Source organism: Neofelis nebulosa, chromosome X (assembly GCF_028018385.1).
Source record: "Neofelis nebulosa isolate mNeoNeb1 chromosome X, mNeoNeb1.pri, whole genome shotgun sequence".
NCBI lineage: Eukaryota > Metazoa > Chordata > Mammalia > Carnivora > Felidae > Neofelis > Neofelis nebulosa.
In genome coordinates, this window is record NC_080800.1 from 72,005,460 (window position 1) to 72,012,120 (window position 6,661).

A 6,661-nucleotide genomic window follows, 5' to 3' on the forward strand; every position below is an offset into this window, starting at 1 on the left:
TTATGTATTTGGGTCATCTCCCTTTTCTTTTTGAGAAGCCTGGCTAGAGGTTTATCAATTTTGTTTATCTCTTCAAAAAACCAACTCTTGGTTTCATTGATCTGCTCTATAGTTTTTTTTAGATTCTATATTGTTTATTTCTGCTCTGATCTTTATTATTTCTCTTCTTCTCTTGGTTTGGGGTGTCTTTGCTGTTCTGCCTGTATTTCCTTTCCGTGTGCTTTTTGATTTTGTATTTGGAATTTTTCTTGTTTCTTGAGATAGGCCTGGATTGCAATGTATTTTCCTCTAAGGACTGCCTTTGCTGCATCCCAAAGTGTTTAGATTGTTGTATTTTCATTTTCATTTGTTTCCATATATTTTTAAAATTCTTCTCTAATTGCCTGGTTGACTCATTCATTCCTTTGTAGGATATTCTTTAACATCCATGCTTTTGGAGGTTTTCCAGACATTTTCCTGTGGTTGATTTCAAGCTTCAACGCATTGTGGTCTGAAAGTATGCCTGGTATGATCTCAATTCTTGTATACTTATGAAGGGCTGTTTTGTGACCCAGTATGTGATTTATCTTCGAGAACGTTCCATGTGCACTCGAGAAGAACATATATTCTGTTGGTTTGGAATGCAGAGTTCTAAATACATCTGTCAAGTCCCTCTGATCCAATGTATCCTTCAGGGCCCTTGTTTCTTTATTGACTGTGTGTCTAGATGATCTATCCAATGTTGTAAGTGGAGTATTAAAGTACCCTGCAATTACCACATTCTTATCAATAAGGTTGCTTATGTTTGTGATTAATTGTTTTATATATTTGGGGGCTCCTGTATTATATGCATAGACATTTATAATTGTTAGCTCTTCCTGATGGATAGACCCTGTAATTATTATATAATGCCCTTCTTCATCTCTTGTTACAGCCTTTAATTTAAATCTAGTTTGATATAACTATGGCTACTCCAGCTTTCTTTTGACTTCCAGTAGCATGATAGATAGTTCTCCATCCCCTCACTTTCAATCTGAAGGTGTTCTCAGGTCTAAAACGAGTCTCTTGTAGACAGCAAATAGATGGGTCCTGTTTTTTTATCCATTCTGATACCCTATGTCTTTTGGTTGGCGCATTTAGTCCATATGCATTCAGTGTTATTTTAGAAAGATATGGGTTTAGAGTCATTGTGATGTCTGTATGTTTTATGCTTGTAGTGATGTCTCTGGTACTTTGTCTCACAGGATCCCCCTTAGGATGTCTTGTAGGGCTGGTTTAGTGGTGACAAATTCCTTCAGTTTTTGTTTGTTTGGGAAGACCTTTATCTCTCCTTCTATTCTAAATGACAGACTTGCTGGATAAAGGATTCTCGGTGCATAATTTTTCTGTTCATCACATTGAAGATTTCCTGCCAATCCTTTCTGGCCTGCCAAATTTCAGTAGACAGATCCGTCACGAGTCTTCTCAGTCTCCCTTTATATGTTAGAGCATGTTTATCCCTAGCTGCTTTCAGAATTCTCTCTTCATCCTTGTATTTTGCCAGTTTCACTATGACATGTTGTGCAGAAGTTCGATTCAAGTTACGTCTGAAGGGAGTTCTCTGTGCCTCTTGGATTCCAATGCCTTTTTCCTTCCCCAGATCAGGGAAGTTGTCAGCTATTATTTCTTCAAGTACACCTTCAGCACCTTTCCCTCTCTCTTCCTCCTCTGGAATCCCAATTATGCATATATTATTTCGTTTAATTATGTCACTTAGTTCTCTAAGTCTCCCCTCATACTCCTGGATGTTTTGTATATCTTTTTCTCAGCTTCTTCTTTTTCCATAATTTTATCTTTTAATTCACCTATTCTCTTGTCTGCCTCTTCAATCCGAGCTGTGGTCACCTCCATTTTATTTTGTAGCTCATTGATAGCATTTTTTAGCTCCTCCTGACTGTTTCTTAGTCCCTTGATCTCTGTAGTAATAGATTCTCTGCTGTCCTCTATACTTTTTTCAAGCCCATTGATTAATTTTATGACTATTATTTTAAATTCATTTTCTGCTATATTGCTTAAATCGTTTTTGATCAGTTCATTAGCTGTCGCTATGTCCTGGAGTTTCTTTTGAGGAGAATTCTTCCATTTCATCATTTTGGATAGTCTGTGGAGTGGTGGGGAACTGCAGGGCTCTTTCCCTGTGCTGTCTGGAGTAACTTGCATTGGTGGGCAGGGCTGCAGTCAGACCTGATGTCTTCCCCCAGCCCACCGCTGGGGCCACAGTCAGACTGGTGCATCTTATCTTCCCGTCTCCCAGGGCAGGACTCACTGTCGAGTGGTTGGGCCTCTCTCTCGGCTACTTACACACTGCCAGGCTTGTGGTGCTGTTTTAATTGGATCTGGCATATTAGCCGGGGTAGATCTGCAAGGTGCACAGGGGCAGGAGGGGTAGGCTCATCTTGCTTTGCCTTTGGTGGTCCACTTCAGGAGGGGCCCTGTGGCATCGGGAGGGAGGCAGACTCATCGGAGGGATGGATCTGCAGAAGCACAACGTTGGGTGTTTGTGCGGTGCAAGCAAGTTCTGTGAAGGGAACTGGCTCCCTTTGGGATTTTGCCTGGGGGATGGGCAAGGGAGATGGCACTGGCGAGCACCTTTGTTCCCCACCAAGCTGAGCTCTGTCCTCTGGAGGGTCAACAACTCTCCCTCCTGTTGTCCTCTAGCCTTCCCGCTCTCGGAGCAGAGCTGTTGACTTATAACATTCCAGATGTTAAGTCCCACTGGCTGTCAGAGCTCACGTAGTCTGGCCCTTCCGCTTTTGCTAACCAGACTCCAGGACTCTGCCTTTCTGGGTGGGCTGGCTGCCCCTCCACCACCCTGGCTCCCTCCCACCAGTCCGTGTAGTGCGCACCGCCTCAGCCCTTTCTACCGTCTTCCATGGGCCTCTCATCTACGCTTGGCTCTAAGAGTCCATTCTGCTAGTCTTCTGGCATTTTTCTGGGTAAATTAGATATATGTGGGTGGGATCTAAGAAATCAGCAGGACACGGTGAGCCCAGTGTCCTCCTACACTGCCATCTTCCTCAAGGGGGTGTGACATTTACCATTTAGTATTTTTTTTAAGTTTATATATTTATTTTGAGAGAGAAAGATAACAAGTGGGGAAGGGCAGAGAGAGAGGGAGAGATCATTCCAAGCAGGCTCTTCACTGTCATTATTGACCCCATGTGGGGCTCAAACTCATGAACCATGATCATTACCTGGGTTGAAACCAAGAGCTGGATGCTTAACTGACTGAGCCACCCAGGGGCCCCCATTTAGTTGTTAGTATTAATGAAATAATATAAAGTACTAAGGAGCTGATTAAGATGATCATCAGCATGTTGTCATGAAAATGTAAGTATTCTTTTATCATTGGATATGTCACATCTTGGAAACCTAGTTGAAAGGGGTATGCCATAGAAATATACAGGACTTCAACCTATAATTTAACTTTGACAAAGTTTTGTAATTTTTAATAATATCTCATTATTGAGAAAAACTTAATGGTTATGGTGTTGGCTTGAAAAAGTTTTAGAAGTTTTGACTCCTTCCTTTCTTATTTTAGACTTATGCAAGTGGATTCTTCAAATATGTGATATGGAGGACCGCATCAGAGTAGTCATTTGAAGTTAGAATTAATTGCCTCTACCATTGCTACTTCTCATTTGGATGTAAAAGCTTCTCAAACTATAAAGATTATTAATATAACTGTGGTGATGAGATGAATGAGCCTGTATATGAGATGGTATTTCATGTTGTGTACACATCTGGATAATTGGAATAGCATGAAGGTATTCTTGATAAGTCAAGAAAGTGTTGTGGGAAGAAGATTATATCAACCTCAACAACTATAATTATGAAGTGAACTTTTGCCTAAGTAGAATTAAGTGTGCAGACTGAAAACAGAGGGAGTCAATGAATGAAACTTCCAATAATAGCAAATACTGCTTCTATTGATAAGACGTAGTGGAAATGTGCTACTATATAATATGTGTCATGGAGGACAATATCTAGGAATGAATTAGCTAATACAATTCCTGTTAAGCCCCCCACTGTGAATAAATAGATAAGACCCAGGACTCATAGCATGCCTGGTGATCATTTGATGTCGCCTCCATGAAAGGTTGTTAGTCAACTAAATACTTTTACTCCTGTTTGGATAGCAATAATTACAAAGGCTGATGTAAGGTATGCTCATGTGTTGGCATTCATGCCTACAGTAAATATATGGTGAGCTCATGCAATAAAAGCTAGGAATCTGATGGACTTATGGATGAAACTATTTCTATCTATACAAAGGGTTCTTTTTTTTTCCTCCTGAATAATAGGTAATAATATGTGCAATCATTCTCAAATTGGGTAAAATTAGGATATACACTTCAGGGTGCCAGAAGAATCAATATATCAATATAGATGTTATAAAATAGTGTCTCATATTTCTGTAGGGTCAAAGAATGTGGTACTTAGGTTGTGTTCTGTTAGTAACATAGCAATTCCAGTTGCTAAAACTGAAAGTGACGGAAGTAGAACAGCTGTAATTAGGACAAAACAAATGAATAAAGGTGTTTCATATTGAGATATAGCAGGTGGCTTCATGTTGATATAGTAATGAAGTTGATAGCCACTAAAATTGAGGATAAACCTGCTAAGTAAAGGGGAAAAATAGATCTATTGATACTCCTGTGTGTGCTGGATTGCCAGCTAGAGGAGGATATATAGTCCAACCGGTTCCTGAACCTGTTTTAACTATGGATGATGTAAGAGTACAAATAATGGTGTAATAGTCATAAGCTTTTATTGTTGATTCAGAGAAATGGTATATCAGATGTTCCAATTATTAATGGTACTAGTCACTTTCCAAACCCTCCAATTATAATAGACAATATTATGAAGAAAATCATTATGAATATGTGTGGGCAGTCACAATTACATTATAAATTTTGTCATCTTACAGTACGGCTCTGGATTGACCTACTTTGGCATGGATTAGAACATTTAAGGTAGTTTCCCATTATTCCAACTCATGCACCAAATAGAAGATACAAGGTGCCAATATCTTCATGATTTTGTAAAAATAATCAGTGGTTTATGAACATAGGTAAAATGACTGAGGAAAACATTAGAGTATAATTGTAAAAACAAAGGTTGAGCCCTCTTTTTGTCAAGCTTTGTGGTGAATATATTGAATTGCAAATTCAAAGAAGCAGCATCAGCACAGAAAACTCCCTTCAGACACAGCTTGAATTGATCTTCTGCACATCATATCATAGTTAAACTGGAAAAATACAAAGATAAAGAGAGAATTCTGAAAGCAGCTGGGGACAAACAGGCCTTAATGTACAAAGGTAGACACATAAATGTAATAGCATAACTATCTACTGAAATTTGGCAGGCCAGAAAGGAATGGCAGGAAATTTTCAATGTTCTGAATAGGAAAAATGTGCAGCCAAGAATCCTTTATCCAGCATACCTGTCATTCAGAATACAAAGAGAGATAAAGGTTTTCTCAAAGAAAAACTGAAGTAATTCATCACCACTAAAACAGCCCCACAAGAGATCATAAGGGGGACTCTGAGTAGATTGTTGCAAAGACCACAAAGGGCCAGAGACATCACTACAAGCACAAAACCTACAGATAACACAATGACCGTACACCCGTATCTTTCAATAATAACACTGAATGTAAATGGACTACATGCTCCATTCAAAAGATATAGGGTACCAGATTGGATAAAAAAAACAAAAAAACCCCCCAAAAAACAAGACCCATCTATTTGCTCTCTACAAGACACCGATTTTAGACCCCAGGACACCTTCAGATTGAAAGTGAGGGGATGGAGAACTATCTATCATGCTACAGGAAGTCAAAAGAAAGCTGGAGCAGTCATACTTATATCAGACAAACTAGATTTTATTTTTTATTTATTTATTTATTTTTATTTTTTTCAACATATGAAATTTATTGTCAAATTGGTTTCCATACAACACCCAGTGCTCATCCCAAAAGGTGCCTTCCTCAATACCCATCACCCACCCTCCCCTCCCTCCCACCCCCCATCAACCCTCAGTTTGTTCTCAGTTTTTAACAGTCTCTTATGCTTTGGCTCTCTCCCACTCTAACTTCTTTTTTTTTTTCTTCCCCTCCCCCATGGGTTTCTGTTCAGTTTCTCAGGATCCACATAAGAGTGAAACCATATGGTATCTGTCTTTCTCTGTATGGCTTATTTCACTTAGCATAACACTCTCCAGTTCCATCCACGTTGCTACAAAGGGCCATATTTCGTTCTTTCTCATTGCCATGTAGTACTCCATTGTGTATATAAACCACAATTTCTTTATCCATTCAACAGTTGATGCACATTTAGGCACTTTCCACAATTTGGCTATTGTTGAGAGTGCTGCTATAAACATTGGGGTACAAGTGCCCCTATGCATCAGTACTCCTGTATCCCTTGGATAAATTCCTAGCAGTGCTATTCCTGGGTCATAGGGTAGGTCTATTTTTAATTTTCTGAGGAACCTCCACACTGCTTTCCAGAGCGGCTGCACCAATTTGCATTCCCACCAACAGTGCAAGAGGGTTCCCGTCTCTCCACAGCCTCTCCAGCATCTATAGTCTCCTGATTTGTTCATTTTGGCCACTCTGACTGGCGTGAGGTGATATCTG

The 6,661-nt window shown here is 39.6% G+C and overlaps 1 pseudogene; it reads right to left on the reverse strand.

Moving 5' to 3' along the window:
* Positions 1-3,655: 3,655 nt before the first annotated feature.
* On the reverse strand, positions 3,656-5,090 carry LOC131502467 (cytochrome c oxidase subunit 1-like; annotated as a pseudogene).
* Between the last annotated feature and the right edge of the window lie 1,571 nt (positions 5,091-6,661).